The sequence below is a fragment of the Vulpes lagopus genome, chromosome 4 (assembly GCF_018345385.1).
Source record: "Vulpes lagopus strain Blue_001 chromosome 4, ASM1834538v1, whole genome shotgun sequence".
NCBI lineage: Eukaryota > Metazoa > Chordata > Mammalia > Carnivora > Canidae > Vulpes > Vulpes lagopus.
Genome location: NC_054827.1, coordinates 12,467,873 through 12,493,443, shown reverse-complemented (window position 1 = coordinate 12,493,443; position 25,571 = coordinate 12,467,873). Strand labels below are relative to the sequence as shown.

General features: G+C 45.4%; 1 pseudogene; it reads right to left on the bottom strand.

The window, feature by feature from the left end:
• Positions 1-3,452: 3,452 nt before the first annotated feature.
• LOC121488673 lies at positions 3,453-24,944 on the bottom strand (annotated as a pseudogene).
• Between the last annotated feature and the right edge of the window lie 627 nt (positions 24,945-25,571).

Below are 25,571 nucleotides of genomic sequence, written 5' to 3'. Positions count from 1 at the left end.
AGAAAGAGGCAGAGACACAGGCAGAGTGAGAAGCAGGCTCCATGTAGGGAGCCCGATGTGGGACTCCATTCTAGGACCCTGGGATCATGACCTGAGCCAAAGCCAGACACTCAACCACTGAGCCACCCAGGTGCCCTGTTACAGGTTTAATATATCATCATATCTGTAAAGTGGGTTAACTAGAGTTAATGCTGCTTCCTTGATTTGTCCTCCTGGGAACACCTAACATAAGCATGATAATAATAATAATAATGTCATTCATGGAGCAATTGCATGCTCTCCTATGGGAGATAGGATTGCACAGAAACAAATAAAAAATTTCTACTCTCAGAAAGTTTGCCTTCTAGGCAGGGAGAAATACAATAAAATAAAATAGAATATACATAGTACGTCAGATAGTGATAAACGCTATGGAGAAAAAATTAAGCAGGGAAGTGTGTGTGTGGAAGCAGTTTTAAATAGGCTGGTTAGAGAAAGCTGCCCCCCTGAGGGAATGTTTGAGCAGAGATCTGGAAAACGTGAGGGAGCCAGATGTGGTCTTGGAGGATAGAGCCTCACGGTAAAGAAAGGGGCTGTGTGGTTGGGGCTCAGGCATGGGAGGTGTTGGGAGACAGGGTCAGAAGGGTGGGAGACCTGGAGACTGTGAGGGTCCTGTGAAGCCAGTCACTTGGCTTTTCCTCTGAGTGTCAATGGGAAGCCATTGGGTTGTCAATGGGAAGCCATTGGGATGTCAATGGGAAGCCATTTGAGCAGAGGAGTGACTTTCTCCGTGGAAAGAGAGTATGAGTGGAAGTAGGGAGACCAGTCAGCACGCTCCTGGCATCATCCAAGCAGGGGTGGATGGTCATTTGCATCAGAGTATTGGCTACAGAGGTGGTAAGTAGTGAGATGTCCTATTATTACCTATTTTGAAGGTAGAACCAACAGGATTTGATTCCAGATTGGATTTGGAGACAGGGTCCAGAGAACACGGTTCTGGGAAGTTTTGCTGTAAGTGGGAGAGAGTAGAGAACTGATGTGGGGGCCTGAGGGACATGTGGCTCTCTAATTTTTTTTAAGATGTGAATAATGTTTGGGGTGCCTGGATGGCTCAGTCAGTGGAGTATGAGACTCTTAATCTTGGGGTTGTAAATTCGAGTCCCACGTTAGGTGTAGAGATTACTTTAAAAAAATGTTAAAAAAAAGAGATGTGAAGAGAGTCTGTACACTGGTGGGAATGATAGAATGGTCCAACCAAAAAGGAAGAGTTGGTGATGCAGGAGAGAGATGGCTAATTGCTGGCAGGATGTCTTTGAACAGTGAGAAGGGTGGACTTAGGGTGCAAAGGAGGGGTCCCTCAGGTAGGCACCCCAACAGCTCACCCAGGATAACAGCAGAAGGACCAAGTTTACCGCAGAGGGTGGACGTGGCACTTCCGGGACTTCTGATTGTCTCCACCAGGTCCACAGGAGGGTTCTGGAAGGGCTGAAGGGGGACTATTTGCAAAACAGTCACCGAAATGCAGGAGGATTGAACCCCAGGGACAGGAGGCAGGAGCCCCCTGGCCAATGCTTGGGCTTTAAAGTGGGCGCAGCGGCATGGCTGTGTTTCTCCCATTTTCCAGCTTTGTGGATGGCAGAGGGTTGGTGGAGGACTGGTGTGAGCAGGGTAGGAGGTTGGCAGGTGAGTTCAAAGAACAGAAGGGAAGAGAAAAGGAGATGGGAAGCTCAAGGCAAAGCCCCCGCCCAAGACCCCGAGGTCTCGTATAGTTAAGGAGGGAAGGGAGGGGTCTCGACTGTGTAGGGGTCAGAATTTAGGGGTCCTGGAGCTTTGAAATAAGGCTCAGGGCTACCCAGACGGTTCCCTACCCAGGTTCAAGGGTATTTTTTTAGATCCTGCAGACTTTTCTAAAATTGTCTAAAAATATCTTACGTGCTTAACAGAGAAACCAAATCCCTCATGTCAAATGGCCCCTCAAACCAACTAACAGAACCACAGAACTTTTAAGGTTTCCTGCTATCAGGTCACCACTAACTGCCCAGCTCACAGGGACACCCCTTGTCTCCCTGCCGGCTCCCCTCCCACATCCAGCACCCCCCTCCCTCAGGTGTGTCCCCCTCTCCCCTGGGACTGATCCCCCCTCCCCTGGCTGGCAGGGCCCACCTAGGACCCACTGCAGGCAAGGGCAAAGGGCACTGGGGCTCCCGCCCACAGCCAAGTGCCCTGCCAGCCTGGAGCCTGAGTGTTGGGAGGATCTCAGATGAGGCAAGGATGGCTGGTCCATCCTGCATCCAATAGGACTGCAGATTTGGGGCCTGGGCCACCCACAGTCCTCTCCTCTGCATATGGAACATTTTCCCTGCCAACTCCTGGCCAACCCCCCGAAGTCCCAATTCAGGCTTTAGGTTTCAACCCAGAAGACTTGCCCGAATCCCTGATCAGTGTGGGGGCCCTGGCATGGGGTGTCTCCCCCGTTCTAGAATAGCTGTGGCAGGGGTAGTATCAGCTGTTCACTTCTCAGGATCACCAACACGGCCAAGAAAGGAGGGCCTTCATCTGTCTCGTTCACAATTGGATCCACTGCACTTAAAACACTTTCTAGCCACAGAGGGACCCCAGAAAAATGGGTGGCATGAGTGGTGAGTCTGCCCCGCCCCCTTTCCTTTTTTTCTGCCAGAGGGAAACTGAGTCTCCATGAGCCAGACCTGCTCACAGAGTTCAGACCTGCAGAGCCAGTAAGTCCCAGACATGAAGTGGGCCCTCCGGCTTGCTGTTTCCTTCATCCCTTTAGTCTCTGTTACTCTGGGTAAGGATTCCAATTCCAAGCTCTCAAAAATCAGTGAGCAAACTTGTAATGGGGGTTGTATTCTCCTTTTTGCCCGACTACAGACCACATTTCAGCTCCAAACTGCACTGCTGTGGCTGGCTTCCCGCATCTGGTGTGTACTCTGACCTTTAGTGACAAAGAGCAAAGAATGCAGGTGTTTGCTCTGGATTTGATCTGAGGGAACGTGGCAGTGAGATTGGTTTTAAATAATTTCAGGAGCTGGCTCTCTGGCTGTCTGCTGGTTGTGTAACACCGTTAAGAGGGTCCGCCGTCCCCAAGGGGTTCACAGTGGAAGCAAGTTTAAAAAGACTACAAATAAAAAGTCAGGGACACCTGGGTGGCTCAGTGGTTGAGCGTCTGCCTTCGGCTTAGGATGTGATCCCAGGGTCCTGGATCGAGTCCCACATTGGGATCCCTGAAAGAAGCCTGCTTCCCCCTCTGCCTGTGTCTCTAACTCTCTCTGTGTCTCTCATGGATAAATAAATAAAATTTTTAAAAATAAATAAAATTAAAATTAAAAATCAATCATGAGGATTGTCAAGCTACAGTAACCTGTACACCATCGGCTCTTTTTCTAAATCCCCACAATCAGTTTCCAGCCCTGACGGCAAACCCCAGAGCTGTGGCTTGATGTTCCCCATCCCAGCTATCCTCGCCGGCCTCGGTGGCTGTCAGTCGAGCCATTAGAACCAATGGCCCAGTGGGTTTCTCTTTGCAGTGACTGGCTTTGGGCTGGGGGCCCCGTGAGGTTCCTGCGCAGACCAAGACCCAACTCTTTCCTGTCAGAGTGAGCGACACAAATAGCCCAATCATCCATGAAAAATTCACTTACAAAAACACTAGGAAGATACAATAGTACAGAAACTACAGTGAAAATTAATTAAAGCACCAGAGACGCTGCCCTTGCAGATGCTGCTCAGCGTCCAGGTTGCGGGGCACCTTAGAACGGCCTCTGTTTTCTCACTGGGCCCGATCGCTAGGGATTTCTTGCCTTGGGAGAAAAAGCTATGCTACCATTAAATCAAAGGAGGATATAATTCTCCTATGGAAGTGTAAACATTCAGGAAGAGCTAAAGAAAAAAAAAGAAGAGAGAAAGAAAGAAAGAAAGAAAGAAGAAAGAAAGAAAGAAAGAAAGAAAGAAAGAAAGAAAGAAAGAAAGAAAAGAAAGAAAGGAAGAAAGAAAGAAAGAAAGGAAGGAAGGAAGAAAAGAAAGAAGAAAAGACCAACACACACACACACACATACACACACACAAAACCCCCACAGTGTCAGAAGTCCCCCTGTGCCCTATGAGAGGATGATTCCCTTGGGTGGCAGGCCCCCGGGGGTCAGGGTCAAGCTTTCAATTCTGCAGAGCTTCTTGATGAGGCCTCAAGAGTTCTGGCCACTTTTCTGCTTAGAGAGGAAGAGAAGGGATGAGGAGGACGAGAAGAAGAAAAAGTGAGAGAACATCCTTATGTGCAGAAAGAGGCAATATCGCCCTAGAGTCGTGTGGCTTTGAGTCCTGAGCTAATGCTGTGGGGGAGCCCCTCCAACCCCCCCTCCCCCCAAGGAAAACCTCTTTCTCTTCCTGGTGTCTCTTGGTACAAAGGAGACAAGCTGGCATGTTTGGAAGGTCGCTGACAAAGGAAAGCAAGAAAGAACACAGCTACAGGAAATACCAGAGGTATCCAGAATCAGATTTCCCGAAGACAGATTTCTGGTCCTCCGGTGGTGGAATTCTTAGCCCGTAGGACAGATCAGCTCCACGGGCGCCAGGGCTGCTCTCTGGTGATGGGTGGCAACTCAGTGCAGGTCACCCAGAGCTGGTCTCCCCCCGGAGATGGGGGCAAGGCCCACTCCCCACGTGCTTTTTCTCCCAGGGCTGGTTTTCCAAGAGGGATTCACCCTGAAGAGAGGTATAGCCAAGCCCACCTGCCAGAAGTGGGGTCTGCAGCTCTAACGTGAGAATAGTTGGAATATGCAATAACTTGTGATCTCTGTGTAACGATATGGGCACACTTGGCCCCTCAGACGCGGGGGCCTTGCACAAATGAGGACCTTAATAACTATTCGTTGAGCAAGTAAGGGGATGGCATTTTATTGCTCAGATTGATTTCCAAAACTGCAATGGCTCACGGGCCCACAGCCCAGCAATGGTTAAATAAGCCTGTTGTGGGATTTACCAACGTCCTCAGGCTCCTCTAGACGGGATCATTATTTAAATCCCTTGCCCTGTTCCTGCCCTCCTTCCGTCCACCCAAAGCCTGCTGCATGGATGCATTTTGTGCAGCAAGGTCAGGAACCAGTATGCATTCCTGAGAAGCCCTCCTTCGAGCTCCCTGGAGCAGGGATGGGTATTATCCAGGGCAAGTAGGGCTGAGAGCAGCCCCCTCATGGATGGAAGGAAGCATGGTTAGTGTTTTCATGAGGAAAATACAGAGTATTTTGGTTCAAAGGATCAGCACTTTAAAAAAAATTATTTATTTATTTATTCATGAAAGACAGAGGCAGAGACATAGGCAGAGGGAGAAGCAGGATCCCTGTGGGGAGCCCGATGTAGGACTCGATCCCAGGACCCCGGGATCACGACCTGAGCCGAAGGCAGATGCTCAACCACTGAGCCACCCTGATGCCCAGGATGGGCACTTTTAAAATGGCTCTTGCTCCATCTTAGCTAATTGCTCCTTCAGAAACCTTGCGTTAATGGATCCTCCCTCTAGCAAGTTTGCAAGCGCCTGTGCCCTTCCTTCCACAGGCAACCCTGTGCACCCACGTCCTTTTTAATCTTAGCCAATCCAGAGGCCAAACTGCTTCTCATTGTTGTGTTCATAGCAATTCATTGTATATTATTGGGTTTCCGGTTACTTTTCTGTTGTCCTAACCACGTGTAAGAAGACACTTAGCAATGTTACCTTCACATGTGTATGATTTCGAACTACCGATTGCTTAAGTTTGCAAAGGTATGCTTAAATTCCACGCCTCCAGCAAATTGCCCACAAGTTGAAGTTCGTCCCTTGTATTGTCCTTTGCCCAAACTTCCCTGACTTCACTGTGCTCCCAGGCACGTCCTTTTCATGCTAACCATGCTTTATTTGCATTCCTTGTTTAACACACAGCTTCTCTACCAGACTAATGACTCTGAAGGAGGGACAGGGTCTGTCTTGATTATTGCTCTAATTGCAGTGTCAAGAGAGATGTATGTGAGGAAGTACTCAAGCATGTAGTCATGAATTATGAAAAGTCCCCATTTCTAAGATGGATCCCCAGGAAACAGACAAGTGTGCAAAAGTGTCAGTAAAAGGCCCTTTATCTCTTGATGGCTTCTAAAATGTCTCAAAATGAGAGATTGGCTAAATAAATTAAAGGAATCTATTCAATAGAATACTATGCAACCGTTTAAAATGATGTGCCAATAAATAAATAAAAATATGAGAAAAAAATAGAGATAAAGGGAAAAAAATAATGTTCCGTATTTAATGACATGGAAAGAGTCATGACATAGAGCCGTGGAAAAAACGAAGCCAATTACATGACTGTACACCATCTATTGTGGGATTTTTGTAAAATAAAAAAGGTGCGTGGTAGGACACCAGGTATTTTTATTTTCCTCTTTAGATTTCTGTATTGTCTGGCTTAAAAAAGTTTTCTTTAAAAAAATCCCCTTTACAGTGTGAAAAGCCAATAAAACCACTTCCATTTTGAAAACAATGTAATTGTTGGTTCCCGTTTGGCCTTTCTCCATATATGGGACAATTATATGTTGCTCTCATGAAAGGAGGAAAAATGGCTTCAATTAGAGAACACAAGAAACTAGCACCTCATTAATTGAAGGAATTAAAAAGAAGGAATTGTGTCTGCTATAGGCTCTCTCCTTTGTGGCAAACAAAAGGACCCTGAAAAGCAATTTAAAAAAGCCAAAGAAATAAAAATGCATCAAGAGCTGTGAGTTGACTTGGGGCCCGATGAAGACTCAGAACAGCAAATCTGGAAATGATGAATCGCAAAGGCTTTTTCCCTTTTGATCCATACACATAATAATGCATCATTGCAACCCTGTGTCACCTGCCTGGAGGCCCCCAGGTCCCCCCCAGCCTTCTGTAATCATGTTTTAAAAAAATATCTGAACATTCACTCAAGAGCCTATGCCATGCTCTGGTTATAGGATGTTTTTGGCCTCAACAAGATTTCTGATGACACCCCCCCACCCCCAGGCCCCCAGATGTGGAGGTAGGGGTATGAGTTTATATTCCCATGGTCATCTGTTGTACATACTGCTTTTACTGAATCTGGGTGACCTGTCCCATCTTCTCACTTAAGGCTGCTCGCTCTCCACACACTGCTTTGTTCACCCTAGACAAGGCTCTCTCTCATTTCCCAAAGCACCAATAGCACCATAATGTGAGGAATGTGTGAGGCCCACAGAGGCCCCCACAGCACTCTCAGAATGGGTACTGACTTGCAATGAACAATCAAACATCCCAGCTCCTTCTCTACCCCTCCACCCCATTCCTTGGCCATTCCTGCCACAGGGTCCTTCTCCCCAGGTCCTGGAGAAAGGTAGTCTTTTCTTCTTCTTCTTCTTTTTTTTTTTTTTTAAGATTTTATTTATTTATTCATGGGAGACACAGAGAAAGAGAGACAGGTAGAGACACAGGCAGAGGGAGAAGCAGGCTCCATGCAGGGAGCTGGATGTGGGACTCGATCCCAGGACCCCAGGATCACGCCCTGGGCCAAAGGCAGACGCTAAACCACTGAGTCACCCAAGGATCCCCAAGGTAGTCTCTTCTAAGTGGCCCCAGGATGTATAGTTACAATTTCTCCTCAGCTTATTCCAAGCTATGAATAATTTAGAGTTGCATTGCCACCCCTAGGTGCCATTGATTATGCAACAAATCCCTGTTTTTTCCCCTCTTTCTGTCTCTGATTGCCCTGAAAACATTTAATAGAGCATCCAGCATTGAGTTTGTGTCGACACATTCAAGAAACAGGACCGGAATTACCCAAGAACATGTATGTGCATTGACTGGAACCAGTATAAATATTGTCTCAAAGTCATGTCCGGGAAGCTTGATGAACTTATTGTGGGTATGCACGTTCTGGAGGGACATTTATAGCAATAGCAAAAAGGCCAGATAATGGCCCCATTTAGAACAGCCATTTAGTACCATAAATACATTTCCTCAAATAAATCTGCTGATTATGCTCGCACTGACTTGACAGCTCAGTCAAGTGGTTTGCCCTAAACACTGCAAAAGGCCCCGCCGTGTGTCCACCCACATCAGGGACCTCAGATGAAGAAATACAATTGGCAGGCCCTTTTCGGAAATGATTGCACAAAATGAGAAAAGAAATGGGGAAAAATTCTCGAGGGAGCAAGCATTTATTATCTAGCCAGTTGCCTATATGAAATCCTAACTACTGCTTCAGGAAAAATTGGCCACAATTCAAGACCCAGAAAAGCATCACTACAAATATCTTTGAGATGACAAAAGAAAAAAAAAAAACAAGTTTTCTTTCGGATGCACTATAAAGATGAGGTGGACGGTGGGGTGCTGGTTGGTTAACCCTTCCGGGGGATCGGCTGGTTTAAAATCCTTCAGAGCTTCCCCTTGGCTTTCAGGATGAAATTTAATTCCTTAGGAGGACAGCAAAGACCCTCCATGGTTTAGCAGCATCCTCTCTGCCCTGCAAGGGTCTCACATGATCTGCTCTCACCGGAAAGAGCCACCAGCAAATGTCTCTTGCTCTCTGGAGCTCTCTTCCTTCTGTCCACACTGCTTCCTCTAGTCAAGACTTATTTGTCATAGGAATTCAGTGGACAGGTCATCCCCCCACTGGGAAGTCTTGCCTGACCCTCTTCCTCCACCCCTGACTGATTTGGTACCCAACCCTCCCCACTCCCAGCTCTGGTGGCTGCACTGGCCACCTCGTGTCTTTTTCTTATCTGTCATCCAGTAGGCTGAGAGAAAGCACAGAGTCCCTGGTGCTGGAACATAGTAGGTGCTTGATGAACATTTCTTAGCTAATGAGACACATCGTGTACCATGTATCAGGCACTATTCTTAAGTCCTTTACTGCCTTATCTTTCTCAGTCGTCCCTAAAGCCTTATGGGGTGGGGACTCATAATAACCCCATTTTATAGAGAGACGACTAAAGCAGAGAAAGTGTGAGGAACATTGCAAGGTCAGTCATTCAGTTAGTAAGTGTTGGGGTCAGGATTTGAACCCAGGCAGTTAGACTCCCGAGCTCCTGTTTTTATTTATTTTTATTTTTATTTTTATTTTTATTTTTCTGAGCTCCTGTTTTTAAATAGCACACTGGACTGAGTGAATAAATGGGTAAATAAACACAATGGTGGGTGACATCTTGATGCTATTTCTTGAGAAGAGGCGAGGTCAGGAGAAACTAGAAACTTGTATCACCCGCCTAGCCCCTTGCTCTCAGGAGCCTGACGCCAATATATGGTGCCCGCAGGGAGGCGGGTGGAAGCGGCAGGATGGGCCTGGGATAAGCTGCTCTTTCTCTTTGGCGTCCTCTTGTTCCTTTGACTTCTTGCCAATTTATTCCTTTCGAGGTAAATAATTGTAGATTGTAGGGGGAGGCAGAAATTATTTCATTTTCTTGGGCTAAAATAAGCCCCACTTGCCCTTATTCCTGCTACTCAAACACCAATATTTTAGAAAAAAGTGCCTTCTCTTTCTAGTCCAGATGTTCTTCAGACCAAAATTGCCAGAGACTCCTCCCACATGTGCTGGTGTCCCAGCCACAAACCATCAGTGGCTCGTTTGTTGCTCCCTTCCGGGCTCTGATGGGCCACCACTCAGATCCAGTTGGGACGAAGTGAGAGGTGATAAAGATGAATGGCAGGAACCAACCCAGGTGGCAGCTGAGATGGCAACTGGGCTCCAGCAGGGCTTTCCTCTAGTTTCCCTAGGAGAGTGGCTATTGGATAAAACCTCTGGAAAAGGAAGGAAGGAAGGAGGCAGGAAAGGAGGGAAGGGAAGTTGGTTGGAAGATACATAGACTTGAGTATTGAAGAGGAGAAGGCTTGACAGGAGACAAGAAGAACCATGGGTCATTTTTTTTTTTTTTTTAAACCATGGGTCATGTTAACTCAAGGTAGACTCACACCTGAGGAGGGGGCGGTCTTTAGGGTGGTGAGTTTTATTTTCCACATCTTTCCCCATGTCTTGATTTCTTGTAGGTCTTGAGTAACCATGGATGAACAAGTTGCTGCATTGGGATTTTAAACAACCTCCCAGGTCTCGTGTTGGTGGCTCAGAGACAGACCCTCTCCGTCACAGCTCTTTTCTGATCTCTCCCAGCCTCTCATGGTCCAGATCGTCTTGTGAGGCCTCTTGAAACATGAAGTGAGCTTACAATAGGTATATTTCGATTTTAGGTAGAATTGGTCTTTAAATAGCAGAGAATGGTTCTGAGATGTCGGAATGGATTATGGATTCTTAGTTCACTCTGGTTGCATTCCCACAGTCTCACCGCAGGGCCTCCTAGTGAGATTACATCCAAGCGTTACCCAGTTACTTGTTTATTATTTTTCCTGGGTATGCCTGGATAGATGGCGATGACAAACCTGAACTCTGATTATTTTATCACAATGAGGTCAGCCCAATGAGAGATCTCATGGCTGAGACCCAGGAAATATCATAACTCACTCAAGATAAGGTCAGTGTCGTGGAGTAAATCACAAACTCTATAGTTAGAACAACCCCTCTATATACGCTGACATCCATTTGCAGACGTGCTCTTAATCAGTTCTTCCAAACAATGCGGTCTCTATTTGAAGGGTTTGCTGCTTTAATCTCAGACAATAATGGTCATTCACTTTCTCAAGCCGGCAGCTGCCTTCCCCTCTCGACTAAAATTCCTTAATTGGAATCACCCTCTCATTGACCTAAACCATTCATTACAAACTATTCCAGACAAGCTCCTGATAACCCTGTAGGAGAGGCGGCTCTGTTTTTCTCTTATTTAAGATGCTTTTCCACTTCAGGAGGCTCTAGTCACCGCTCCGAAAGCTAATTTCTTTTGTCCTCACGTTCATAATGCACAGCTTTGCATTTAGTAGCAGACCTGGGACCACTCGATCTTGGGGTTTTATTTATCCAACAAGGTTGATTAGAGCTGGAGCTAGGAAATAGGTATTCTCCTATGCTCCTGGTGGGAGTGTAAGTTGCTACAACATTTCAGGAGGAGTTTTGTGCCGTGTGTCAAAAGTTTTAGAGTTAAATCATTAATGAATAATTAATATTAAATACTGATTAATTATACCTAATATTAGATAGATAGTAATATTAAATAAATTGTTAATAATTTAAAAGTATTTGTTCAAAGAAATGTCTAGAAATTTATCTTAAATAATCATGTCCATGTCAAATGATGGGACTACAAAGATGCCCACGGAGACTTTTTTTTTAATAAAAGCAAAAAAAAACTAGAACCACCAAAATGCATAATAATAAAGGATTGGTTCAATTAATTTGTGAGTTATAAATACATTTTTTTTTTTTAATGGCAGAACCACACAATGAGCTAGACGGGAACCACAGGGACAGTGCAGGAACTCCCAGCAAGCAGAACTGGTACCAACCTTGGCCATCCCCCAGAGGGACGTGTAGGGAGGGGTGACCAGAACTTGGAGGCAGAGACTGCTGTGGGGAGCCCTGAGGGGAGCAATGAGCATTGGTCAAGAACATGGCCACCCCAAGGGACCCTTGCAGACTGGAGGCCCTTTCTCTCTGGTCTCCAGCTCAGGCTCCTGTGACTCAGGTAAAAACAGCAGCAAAGGTAATGGGTGCTGTGGGTGGTGTCCATACAGGGCAGACCCAGATGGGAAGGGGTGAGAAGAATGGACAGTGCGTGTCTGCAGGAGCAGCATAGTTTCCTGTGGCCGCCATGATGCATTGCCACAGACTCAGTGGCTTGAAACACGAGCATTTATTCTCTTGAAGTTCTGGAGGCCAGATGTCTAAAATCAAAGTGTCCACAGGCTTGGTTGCTTCTGGAGGCTCTGAGGGAGAATCCAATCCAAGCTCCTCTCCCAGCTTCCACCAGCAATCTTCTGTGTTCCTTGTCTCGTAGGCTCGGCACTCAAATTTATGCTTCTGCCTTCATAGGGCTTCCTCCTCTGTGTTTCTCCTTTCTTCTCTCTTCTTCTGAGAACACTTGTCACTGGATTCAGGGCCCCACCAGCTAATCCAGGACAAATCCCTATTGAAATCATCAATTTAATCACATATGCAAATAAGCTCATGTTCCAAATAAGCTCATGTTCACAGGTTCTAGGCAGACGTATCTTTTGGGAGGGGAGGCATTCAACACACCACAGGCAGGCAGATGGTATCTGGCACAACCATGGAAAGATACTCATGCAGGTTATAGGACCAAGAGGGTGGCAAAAAAAAAATTGTGTTCTTGTCCTTTTTTTTTTTTTTTTTTTTTTTTTGGTAAGAGAACCATGTACGCGTATATCTAGGCATAAAAAATCATTGTGAGAGAACCCCCAGAAGTGTTGACAATGGCTCTTGGTCTGTGGTAAGATTACAGATGATTTTTCTTTGTTTTCATTCATCCCTTCACTTATTGTTTCTACATTAAAAAAAGATGATGCTGTATTACTTTGTACCATGAAAAAGCACATAGCAACCAGGGAAGGGGAGAGAGAGAGAAAGAGAGAGAGAGAGAGAGAGAGAGAGAGAGAGAGAGAGAAAGCTGATTGACAGCCAGTGTTTGATCTGCATGAAAGAATGAGGAGTTTGCCCACATATAAATATAATAAAGCCCCAAGTGTGGTCAAGTGTGACCCACATTTCTGTCTGGATAACATGAAGGGAAAAGGACATTCATGCTTCACTTTTTAAGCCCCAAAGCAATTTTACTATTTTCTGTGGGATCTTCAGCCACTGGCTTCTGTCCCATTACAAAAAAGAAGAAAGGCCACGCCTTGACTTTGAGAGAGTGGGCTTAATTGCAATTGCTTACCTGGCACAGGGGTGGGTCGGTCCCACGGTGGGAGCGCGTGGGGCCTCCAACTGCTTCTGTCCCTCAGCGAAGTAGGCCGTGTCCCCGTGTGATTCTCTGGCAGCCCCTGGATTGGCGCGGTGGGTGGGGTGGACCAGAGAATCCAAAAGGTTTCCTTCTCGTCTCAGGGTTAGGGAACGAACCAAAGTCAGGGGCAGGTGTCCTGACTGCTAGGACAAGGCTTTTCCCACGGCACTACTCTGCCCTGTGCCCCTAAAAACAGACGGGCGGCCAGAAGCTCTCCCTGCTGCCCTCCCTAGCCCCTCGGAGGCCTGCCCGGGGGTGCTCCACGCAGCAGGTGCAGCCCATGGGCTGCTCCCTGGAGCTGGACTCTCCCCACTTGGGTGGCACTTGCCTTGAGTTAGCGATGTTTCTTCTTAAACCTGGTTGGGTCTTTTCTCTTTGGTTTTGATTTATTTTACCATACTTAAAAAAAAAGATTTTATTTATTTATTTGACAGAGAGAGAGAGAGAGAGCATAAGGAGGAGGAGCAGCAGACAGAGGGAGAGGGGGAAGCAGACTTCCCGCTGAGCAGGGAGTTGGACGTGGGGCTCAATCCCAAGACCCCGGGATCGTGACCTGAGCCGAAGGCAGATGCTTAACCAACTGAGCCACCCCAACACCCCTCTTTGGTTTTGATTTATCTATATCTCACAGAAACTGATTAAATATGAGTGGGAATAAAGTTTGTTTCGATGAAAACTAGTTTGAATGCTTTGGAAAAAATTGATAAAGGTACCTCCAGACTGCTCCTGTATTAGGTGTTGGTGAAACAACTAAAGGAGATTAGGGGAAAGCCATAAGACTCTCGACGTCTTCTGCACCTGAAATGCTCAAGTGCCTTAAGTTTTCACTGCACTTTAAGGAAAACAAGGAGCAGACTTGCTGGGTACCACATTCCGGTGTGGTTTCTGCACAAAAGTCAGAGTTGCTCTGGTCAGCAGACCACAGTCTCCTCAACAGCCTGGCCTGTCGTCCCAAGGTGAGTGGATGAATGTGTATTTATGTCTTTGAAAGTGAAATGATCTGACTGACTAAGATGAGTGTGTATCATTTCTCACGATTCTCCACTTTGGGACTGTTTCCATTAAATGACTAACTACCAACGCTGACCTTGTCTGGTGTGAAGGCTTCCGCTCCACTCAGCAAGTTACTCCTCCCTTATCTCCCCTTGACCAGGGATTTGCACAAATCAGCAGTGGCTGTAGGCTCACACACATCCCTCTAAACTGTCCTCGGCTGGCATCTGCCTCTGAGTCAAGCCCACACAATCTTTGACAGCGAGATGACAAACTCAGATGCCCAAAGGGGTCAGGCAGGTAGCACGAAGGAGTAAAATGGGCCAGGTATAAGAAAACCAATACAGATACACTTCACTTTCATTTAAAACATGTAGAAATGGTCTTTACACCTACAAATAAATATAGCTAACCACACGTCTGTGGGGCTTGTGACTCTCTGCCCTGAGGCTCATCCCTTCTCCTTCCTTGCTCGCCGAGAGGCAACCAGGCTAGGACCTAACCTTCAGTCCTAACGGGCACTACCAACAGAGTGGCTGCTCTACCAGCAGAACATACCTTAGGCTCTCCAGGGCCAAAATATCATTAAAGAGGGACCAAAAAGTGGGACAACATATACTTTAAAATACTTGTTATTTATAGTTACTTTAATAGAAAATGAAGCTATTGGCCATATAAAACAGGAATAAGAAGGTATTCATTTATGAGACGCAAGTAAAATGATGTGTTAAAGCTTTTCTAGTTGAAATAAAAGCCCGGTAGATGTGGTGGAAGGATTTGGACCAGACGAGGGGAAGTGGTGAAAGGTATGAGAAGCTGTCCGTGTATATCGAAGCACCGCTGATGGCAGCCGTGGGGCAGTGTGGCCCATGGCTATCAGGAAGCCTTCTGGATCTCCAACAGAAGCCAGAAAAAAAATTTTTTTAATGTGGATTCTCTGCAATTTTATTTTTTTTAAGATTTTATTTACTTGACACAGAGAGAGAGAGAGAGAGCACAAGCAGAGGGAGAGGGAGAAGCAGGTTCTATGCTGAGCAGGGAACCTGATGCGGGGCTGATTCCAGGACCCTAGGATCATGACCTGAGCCGAAGGCAGACACTTAACTGACTGAGCCACTCAGGGGCCCCTGATTCTCTGCAATTTTAAATGTTGTCTCGATTTTAGAGAAACACTGAGAAAGCCAAATTGAGCACATGGTCTCTGTTTTTGGACTCCTGGTCTGCAAATTCTAAGGTCCAGTTGATTCATACTGTGTGAACTGCTGACAGTCTGTGTGATAATTCTTTTTCACATTGAGGATCAATTATAGCATGAATTACACTGAAGGTGGTAGTAGCCACACACCCAACAGACAGTGGACTCCCATCATTTAATACCTTGTTTGTAACAGGCGCCTTACATACATTATTCCATCTAATCCCTACAACTGCCCTGCAAGAGAGAATGAGGATCTCCATGTGTCTATAAGCTGAGGCTGAGGGGGGTTAAGGAGAACTGTGCCTGGGTGAGATGCACCGACGACAATGTACACTCCCACCAGCCCTGGGGTGACAGGCAGGACGTGAAGTCTCCAAGCTGAGCAGATACCTTTTCTTGCCCTAGTGTGTTGTATAAATATCATAATTTTCTATGTCAAGCCTGAGATATTGAATACACAAATGGACAACAGCCAGACGGTAAATAAAAATAGAACTCAGAGCCACAATCTGCAGCAACCAGCCTAGGAAGCCAACCCATTATCTACAGTAACCAGTCCAGGAAACTCACCCATTATCTATGGTAACCAGCCCAGGAAGCCAACCCATTATCTGTGGTAACCAGCCCAAGAAGCCAGCCTGCTCTCCATCAATTAGGCAGCTATCTCTAGCCCTGGTCCAGGAAGCCAAACAATAACCCCTGCCATCAGCCCCATACAGCCAGGATTTGATTAATAACTGACAATTTCCCTGATTTTTGTCTCTGCTTCTGACTTAGGCTCAACCAGAGAAAGCCAGATATGTACCCCCCAGCCAACTGCACAGGATTCCCTGTTTCTAGCTAGCCCAGCTGCAGCTTCCCCGAACCAACAGCCTCCAAAATGACAAAAAGTAAACCTGCTCATTTAAAATGTTCTAATAGTGAACATTATAAAGGAAATTATGTCTTTCCCCCATGCTCCTCCTGAAATTCACATACCACAAGGATAACTTCTCTGGGGCGTCCTTTTGAACATTTTCTTTGTGCATACAAGCAAACTCATAGTCATCATCACATTTGCACACTAATACAATAGGAGTAACATTTCATGGAGGACTCTCTCTTCTCTGTTTCTGTTCACACCAGGGCTCCAGGGTTGGGGAAGCTGAGAGCTGCCCGTGGCCAGGAGAAAGTCAGAACCAGAAAGAAAAAGAAGGGAAGTGTCCATCTGGCCCCCTCCTCAACACCCTCACTGGAGGTTTTTTGTATTTATTAAAGTGATACTTGCTGAGCACCTGCCACGTGCAGATGAGATACCTTGGGGAATACATGAGGAGGACGACCAGCCCAGCCCTCCTGAAGCTTGCAGGAGAAGTGGCAGGAGACATTGGTAGGTGTGCTTGGGTTCCCACCCCTGCTGAAAGGCAGGAGGGGAGGGCTGAGGGGTGAATGCAGAAGGCCCTTTGCAGCCCAGGGAAGAAACCAGCCCCTGCGGGCAACGAACTATCATAGTGGTAACAGTGCATGGCAGGTGAGAGAGGGCTTGCGGAGGAAGTCCAGGCAGTGCTCCTGGCTCCTGCAAGGGGAGTGGAAGAAAGCCAGGAGATCTCATGGTTCCCAAGGCAGGGGATCCAGTCAGCATGGGAGATGTGAGGGTCTCTCCTGCCACACACTCCCTGAGATCCCAATAAGACCTGGAAGTACATCCAGAACCCTAGCAAAAGGTGAAGTGAGACAGCAAGAAAGGGCTTCCAGGCCCCGATCATACCTAGAGGAGAGCCCAGGCATCCTTGGTGTGCCAAGTCCTGAAGCCAGGGGGTGTCTGGAGGGAGGTGCAGACTGCCCTCACTCCAGGAAGAGCACCCAGTACACCCCAAGGATGGAAACATCTACCCTGTAGCAGAAATGAAGAAGGGGACCTCCATGGTGGGCCTCAACCCCAAGGTCAGGAGGACGTAACCTTTCCCCTGCACCCAGGAGCCAACATGGGCAGGAAGAAAGGGCTGGGAGGAATGTCTCTCCTGGAACTTGACCCTTGAGTTGCCTTTTTTTTTTTTTTTTAAGATTTTATTTATTTATTCATGAGAGATACAGAGAGAGAGAGAGAGAGAGAGGCAGAGACACTGGCAGAGGGAGAAGCAGGCTCCATGCAGGGAGCCCGATGTGGGACTCGATCCCGGGACCCCAGGATCACGCCCTGAGCTGAAGGCAGGCGCCAAACCGCTGAGCCACCCAGGGATCCCCCTTTAGTTGACTTATTTACTGGATAGACACTGCTGAAATTAAAAGGCCACCCAAGCTGGGGGAAAGTGAAATGTTAACTAGATGATTTAAATTCTACTCCCTCAGCTGGAGGGATGGGTTACCTGATGAAGGTTTGATCAATTATGAAAACAGAGACCACGAAAGCCGTATTTCCTTTGCACAATGCAATTATCCTCTTAATCTTCAACAATGCCCAATAATTTTTTTTTACAAAAATAAAGTAGTATTTCTACCTGCTTTTTTGGTATAAACTATATATTGTGGGTATTTTTTCTAAGCCGAGACTTAAAGGTCTGTTTTTTTTTTTTTTAAACTGCTTCAGAGATTCCCACACTAAAAATTTATTTAGTCAGTCCTTTATGGATGGAGATTTAGATGAGGCTTAATGTTTTCCCTTTTACAAAGTAATTCTGCAATGGACACGGTTGAGCAGCTACCCTTGTGTAAGGATGTCTTCAGAATCGATTTCCAGATGTAGAATTGCAGGAACAAATAGTATACATGTTTTATTTTGGGAACTGCAATATCTTCTGGTCCTTGTGGAGATTCTGGAAAGTTACTTAGAGAAGCAGTGATGTAGGTCAGCTCAGGGACTTCCCAGGGAGGGATATACTCTTCGTCACTCAACGTGGCCTGGTCCCCAATCAGAGCATTGTAAATTGGAATTCTAGTGAATCATGCTGGAGTATATTCATAGAGTTTATAACTTTCTGAATGCAGAACCGGGATGTATAATATGATGAATCCAGAAATTTTAAATGAAATTAAATTTCCTCAGAAACTTCAGGACAGAATGAATGTCTCTGTTCAACCACATTCAAGAGTCTTTGGCACTCAAGCAACTAAGGAATAGATAAGGTGGATTTTCATCAAATTTAAAATTTTGTGCTTTGAAGAACACCATCAGGAGAGTGAAAAGACAGCCCACCGAATGGGAGAAAAATATTTGCCAATCCCATATCTGATAAAGGACTTGCATCTAGAATATATAAAGATCTCTTTCAGCTCATTAAATAAAAAGACAACCTGACTTAAAAATGGGCAAAAGATTAGAAGTGAACAGACATTTCTCCAAAGAGGATTTATGAATGGCTAATGAGCACATGAAAAGATACTCAGCATCATTCACTATCAGGGAAATGCAAATCAAAATCACATTTCACACTCAGTAGAATGACTAGACCATAAATGATAGATAATGGCAAGTTTTGGAGAAGTTAGAAGCCTCGCGCACCACTGAGAATGTAAAAGGGAGTGGCCAACTTTGGAAAACAGTCTAGTAGTTCCTTGGAAGGTTACATGTAGAGTCACCATATGATCCAGAAATTCCACTTCCTGGGATATACCCAAGAGAAAGGAAAACACGTGTCCATATAAAAACTTGCACAAGAATGTTCATAGCAGCATTATTAATAATAGCCAAAAAGTAGAAATACCCAAATGCTCATCAACTGATGAATGGACAAATAAAAGGTGATCTATTCACACAATAAAATATTATTTGGCCATAAAAAGGAAATGAAGTACGGTTGCCTGCTAGAACATGGACGAACCTTGAAAACATTATGCTAAGTGAAAGAAGCCAGATACAAATAAATGACCACATATCATATGAATCCACTTACAGGAAATATTCAGGACAGGCAATTTGTAGAGATAGAAAGTAGATTAGTGGTTGTCTACTTCTAGGGGTGATATTAGGGAGGGATGGCTAAAGAGCATGAGGTTTCTTTTTGGGGTGATAAAGATGTTTTAAGATTGATTGTGGTAATAATTTCACAGCTCTGAATATATTAGAAACTACTAGACTCTATATTTTAAGTGGGGGAATTGTATGGTATATGAATTATATCTTAATAAAGCTGTTACCACAAAAGTAGTCTTTGGATTGGAATTTAATAGTAATAGAATGAAAAAAAGAGAATTGATGGTGACTATTTCCTGAAAGTCCCAGTTTGCACCAGGAGTGGAGCCCATATGCTTCTTAGTTATTAGACCCTAAATATCCTAAATATTGGCTTGTTGCTCATTGTTCGCTTCCTTGCGTGTGACTTCTTTACATTCCAGCGCAGCAAATGCCACCCCAGCCAGACGGATGGTCTGGGATGACAGGAGAACATCGTGGCATTCTAAATCAAACTGGACATTTTCTGCCTCCCCCTGCTTAATCTCCACCAGCGCTATGTGGAACAGAAATGAGATCTGTGGCTTCCGTGGCCCTGGGCCTGTGCCCAGAGCAAAGGGCTGTGTGTATCCCGTCTGAGGCAGGTGTGCAAGCACGACGTGCAGGTCAGAGACCAAGCAGCATTGCCGATGTCAGCTCGATGACCTCTCAGTGCTGTCACCGGCCAGGGCTACAGGGCTGCATTGCTCCCAGGTTTGGGTTGTTTTCCTTCTAAAGAGACACATTCCCATCTGCCTTTTTAAAATGCGATTTTTAGGGGCGCCGGGGTGGCTCAGTCAGTTAAGCATCTGCCCTCAGCTCAGGTCATGATCCCAGCTCTGCAGCAGGCTCCCTGCCCAGTGGAGAGTCTGCTTCTCCCTCTCCCTCTGCCTCTCCCCCAGCGTGCGTGCTCTCTCTCTCTCTCTCTCAAATAAATAAATAAATAAACAAGTACATAAATAAATAGATAAAATCTTTTTTAAAAATGTGTTTTTTAAATGATGAACTTGAGTAGCTATACAAAGAAAGAACCCAATAAACATTTAAATTACCTTTTTCCTTTTAGGTTTTCTTCTGATGTTCATAGAATACTGACATACTTTAAAGAATATAGTCGCACTCAGCACGTACAGGGCACTTTTACATTCTGTCGTTGCTGAGATACTCAGACCTGAGTGCATTGATGTGATCCACGTACTTGTTGTGAATGGCCACGGAGTATTTCATATCACTGTATAATTTGCCCAGTCATTTCCCCTTTTCTGTGTGTCTGGCCCATTTCCAGTTTTACACCATATTAAATTGCAACTGCTGTGTATGTATGTGTACATATTAGGTTTTTTTTCTTAGGCATTATTTTCTTGTAGCATATTCCCCAAGGGGAATTACTGAGTCAAACAGTTCTGTAGCTCTTGTTACATATTGTCCAGTTTTTCTCAAGGAAGAGAAGAAGCAGTGTAAGGAGCCACCAGCTGGGTATGCATGTACTCATTTCCTTAAAGTCCTGCCAGCATTGTGCTTTATTCTATTTTAAAGAAAGAAGAAAGAAAGAAAGAAAGAAAGAAAGAAAGAAAGAAAGAAAGAAAGAAAAAGAAAGAAGGAAGGAAGGAAGGAAGGAAGGAAGAAAAGAAAAAAGATTGTGCTAGCTTAATAGATGATGGATTATTTTAAGTGACATTTCTATCATTGCTGGAAGTTTGAAATCCATCAGCTTGGCATGGGGCCAGACGTCCAAGGCCTGTGTAGGGATCCCAACAGGAAAGCACACCGTGAGCCACAGCCAGGAGGACATGCAGGTCATCTAAGAGGCACCCCACTGGGGTTCTGTTCTGGTTCCCCTTTAACAGAAGTAACTTGTAAAGAACCTTGGACCGCATGTGTGAGGCAGGCAGTTGACACCCCATGAGTGCAGACTCCACATATTTTGTCCCTGAGTGCAGAGACTCCAAAATTTGCTTATGTTTCAGTCTAAACTGCAAACTCTCCCTTCAGAGAGCCTCCTGACCCACCTTTCCAGAAGGTGGTTGGAGTCTGTCTGACGGGTTTGGTTTTTATGAAAACATGAATGGAGTTGGAGATCTTTTGGTCCTGGAGGGGGACTCTACGAAGTCACATGGGGACTGGGGGTGTTGGTTTGCTGAGGCTGAGGATCTACGACAATCAACAATATCTGTCCCGCAGCAAACGGTGACCGGACCTAGAGCTGCCCCGGTGACTGTGCCTGGAGGTCCCCACGGATGGACATATGATTCGACCCACACAGCACGGTGGCTGCTTCATTTCTGTGGTATGTTCACGATCGTGGAGATTCTTGGGCTGGGCCCGAGATGATCCCACCAGAGAGTCACTGACACACCCTGGGGCCCCTAGCCTCCCAGCCTGTGCACCTGCCGGTTCCTCAGCCAGGATGCCCTCCCCACTCGCTGCTCTTGCTCCTCCCTATAATGGGGATATTTTCTTTTCCAAGAAGCTCATTTCTGACCTGCTGTTCTGGGTTAGGAGCTGCTGTCTGTGGGACAGCTGCACCTGTCCTTTCTTCCTCCTTACATGGTCCCACTAGGCTGTGGCAGCTGCACCATGTTGCCCTGGGGACCAGTGCAGTATCAGGTGCATGGCTCAATTTGGTGAAAGAATGGGTGAACGAATGAATGGGAGGGTGAATTAATCAGCCCTGGCACTTACAGTGGCCATCAGGGCACACAGTGTACGGCAATCCAGGGCTGAAGCAACCTGTGAGACATCCAAGACAAGTGCGCCCTCCGGACTCCTGGGGCAGGAGCAAGGGAAGTCACCAGGGACTTGCTAACAAGTTCCAAACAAGCCCTAATAACCCAGTTTTCGACAGTTTAATCCAGTTCAGATGCAGTGCGAACCCTTCACAGGACCTTGGGATCATTAACTTTAATTGTAATAACAAAAAACACACCTACCAGGGCAGCACCAGATCTCACTGTGCCCATTTAAAGGAAGAAAAGGGGCAGCACTCTGATTCTCAGGAGCCTCCTCCCTCCCCCCCCAAACCTCCTGCATCAGTTTGCATCAGCTTGCATACCAGCCCCTTAATTACCCTAACCTCATTAAACCCCAACCATGAGAACTTTTGGGGAGCAGGTGCCTTGAGAGCATGAGCTCCCCTTCTTCGTCTCTGGCCTCTGAATAAATTACCTGCTTGCTGTCAAATACTGTTTGGTTATTTGGGAAACGGTGCTGAGGAGGGAGAGAACCCACCACTTGGGTGATAGGGCTGGGGTCTGGCTGGCGACTAGTTCCGCAGTTATCTTTCAGCTTCAGTAAAATCAGGACCACTTCCTCCACACTTTTTTCAGGCCATCATCTTTGTTCTAATGACTTTTATGAAACAAGCCCAGAAAATAAAAAATTAACCAAAAAATCCATCAATCACAACCTTGTTTCGAGGAAGCAGCTGTCCTTTTTTTCTTTTAGGTTGATCTACAAAGACCCTTCCGGACGTTACACACATACCCCATTTGAGGTCCGAGTCCTCTCCTTACCACCCCACTTGGTTTAGTCCACAAACATGAATGAGCAAATGCAAAGTTCTAGAATCCCTGAGCACCAGGCAGACGTCCTTGTACAGGGGCAGGGGGTCAGAAATTCTAATGTGAGGCAGCTCCAAGGAATACAAAACCAAATAAACAAATATCAAGGGATTAGAGGTGAGGGCTGTGCTGAATCTAGGGCTAAGAACAAGGAAGGCAATGCCAAGGGAGTGCCAACCAGAGCTCTCAAGAATGTGGCCAGCACGGAGCAAAGGGTGTGTTGGTCAAGGGGAGGCTGCATGGTCAAAGCCTTGCATCAGGTGCTCGTGGCAAAATGGTCTCTGAAGAACCCAATGCACTAGGGATTTGCTTCCAGAAAGGAATAGAATATGAATTCTAAAGGAATAGAATATGAATAGAAGCTTCCAGAAAGGAGTAGAATATGGCGATGCCTTCCAAGCCTTCTTCAAGCATCCAGTCTGTGGGGATGGCAGACAGAAACAGATCACTAGTCATACCTGCAAAACAGACTGGGAAAAATTAATATTATTTCCCATCCACGCCCATCTAACTTTCCACAAGGGTGGTAAGTAGGTTAATAGTAATTTTTCATTTAGCCTCGTGGACAAAATGCACATTAGTGCTCACTTAAGCACAGAGTTTACTTACTATGCCTTTGATATTAAAAATGGCAGCATAAACCAATGTTTTAATGTAATCTTCAAAATTTTAAAGTTGTACATGCTCTGTGGGAAAGAGATAAATCAATAAAATCAATAAAAAATTTTGCAACACTCTTGTTTTGCAGAATTTTTAATTGTCTTAGCCAAATTTAGGTTCTTTAAAGAAGTAGTAGGTTAGGTGGGATATAAATTATAAACTACTAAGTAAAACTAGACTTCCTTGATTCTACTATTCTGTCTCTACCATAAGGTATAGCCATTTATAATTAAAGATTAATTTTTAGGGGGGATATCACATCATTTAAGACAATAGGAACTACTATTTCTCAGGCAGTTAAAGATCCTCCTTGTTTTAATTATAATTTTCTAAAATGGAGAGTTTCTCCAACTGGGAATCATAGATGCCTACACATCTGCAAGATTTTAATTTTGTAGTTTTGTTTTAGTGATGTTTTTAAAATTAGCACTTACTAAAGATGAAACTCACCAAGATAATTTACATTTGATATTTTCAGAAAAAGCCTTTATGTTTCCTAAGTCAACTTTTTCTCAAATTGGGGCTCATGAACAAGTTCTGGGAGAACTAAAAAAAAATATTTCCCTATAAATTCCTCAAGTTTTGCAAACACTGTTGGAATACATTTTCAAAGTCCATTCTTTTCTGGTTTTGAGCTTCAAAATGATGATGTATTACTGTTATATCTCATATTTTGCAGCATCTCTTTGGCATGAAACTAAGTTCCTGGCTATTAAAGATCTCCTTCTACTTTTCTCAATGTACTTTTGTTTTTCCATAGTAGGTCTTAGCATCTGCCTGGTTTTGCCCCCAGGACCATGGTTTTCTTCAGTGTTGTTAAAAGTGCAAGTAGGAGTTGCACGAATTCTGCAAGCAAAGTAAAGTACCTTTATCTTTTGCTTATTATAAGGGTTATAGAACAGTTTGAAAGCTTCACACTGCCACCCTTACAAGAATAAATTTCAAATTATGTAAAGGGTCATGACTGCGTTCACCAAATGCTGAAAGCACATGGGATAAAATTCAAATAAGGGAGGTCTATTCTCAATATCTGATAGCGTGAGCTGGATTTTTAATAAGAAAACGTCAAGGAGTAGGATAAAGAATTCCAATCTGGAATCACTCTCCTGGCAAGGAATAAACCATTTAAAATTAACATTATTCAAATCCTGCCCAACTTCTTGGGCTAAGCTCAAAGATCACTTTCTCAGAGATGTTTTCCCAAATCCATCCATTGCTTTCTTTTCCATAGCTGGCCCTGATCCCCTTTCAGGCATCTCCTGTAATCTGTACGTGGCCTAAAGGACTCCCCACATCTTCTAGGTTAGTTATTAGGTGATGTCTTGTCTTCCCTATAAGCTTATATACCGTCTTTTAAGGAGGGGCCGTATTCAGCTGTCCAGAGCATTCATAGCGCACAGTACATATGTATCCGATTAGTTAACAAGTAATTTCCTTTATTATTATTATTATTATTAATCCAAAATCTGTTTATTGGGATAGTTTCCCACTCATTTTGATCCAGGGCACATTAAATACTGCTTCTGTCCGAAGGAGCATCCTTCTATAAGCCTTGCTTTTCCTCCAACAGCCTGGCAAAGGACAATGGAGCAGCCAACACACAAAACTATCCCTTGTGCATGGCCAAGGACGGCGGTGATTTTGTAGCATCCTGAGCACTTCGTGTCCATGAAGTAGGAATTGGAGCTCTGCACCAGGCGCTGCTTCTTGTGCTTCTCTTCTCTTCCGGGGACGAGTGCAGGCAGTTCTTTTCGAGGGGGAACCTTCTCATGGGGTGGTCATCAATGCCAGAAGGAACAAGTGACTTCTTAGATGTGAAACATTGCTCGTGGGTCACACTCCAGACTCAAGGGGACCACCTCCCTGCACCTGTGTGTGAGCCAGAGATGCTGCTGCAATGCCTGTCATCTGGCTCGTTATCTGGGAATATTGGCGGAATGAATGGATGGTAAGGGATTCAAAGGAATCCCATGAATGGTTGGGAATGGCAGGTCCCACACAAACTTTGGAAGCACTGGAGTCACTCTTTCATCCAAATCAACCCCTCATCTGGGCCAGAACAGATGGAGCAGAGAGGTAGTACTGCAGAAAAATCTCATCCTGCCACTCTAACCTCACCCTCGAATCCCTTTCCAAAGCATGAAGTTCTTAGTGTGACATGACTCAGTCATTCATTCAACAAACATTTCCAGGGCGCCTTGCTATATACAGACACTTGCCTCTGAAAGGCTCTGGACAGTCAGAGGTGAAAAGGCGGACTCCTGCCTGCCAGGAGCTCGTGTTCTGAGAGAGAGAAGGACAGTGAACACCAGCTAATGTGTCTCGAGAGGGGCTGGAGGAGGTGGGGCAGGAGGAGTGAATGAGCTGGGCCAGGTGTTTGTACCCTTGGAATCCACAA